We start from the raw sequence: 401 nt of genomic DNA, 5'->3' as shown, positions 1-401 counted from the left end.
GCTCAAAACGACTAAACAGGTCGTTACAATAGATACCAATTTACCCATCGTTCGTCCTCGAACGATCACAAGAAGAAAACAAGGGCGAAAAGGGAGTACCTGAATCTGTAAACAGGTGTGGGTATCTTTCTCGCATATCCAGCCTCCTTCTCCCAAGTGGTCTCTTCAACTGGCCGATTCTTCCACTGAACCTTGATGGATGCAATCTCCTTTGATCTCAACTTGCGGACAGCTAGAATAGTTACCGGCTCCTCCTCATAAGACAAGTTCTCGTCGAGAAGAACTGAATCCCAATGAATAATGTAGTTTCCATCTCCATGGTACTTTTTCAGCATAGACACATGAAATACCGGGTGCACTCCTGAGAGTCCTGGAGGCAACGCCAATTCATAAGCCACCTC

Source organism: Solanum pennellii, chromosome 3 (genome assembly GCF_001406875.1).
Source record: "Solanum pennellii chromosome 3, SPENNV200".
Lineage (NCBI taxonomy): Eukaryota > Viridiplantae > Streptophyta > Magnoliopsida > Solanales > Solanaceae > Solanum > Solanum pennellii.
Note: the sequence above shows the minus strand (reverse complement) of the source record.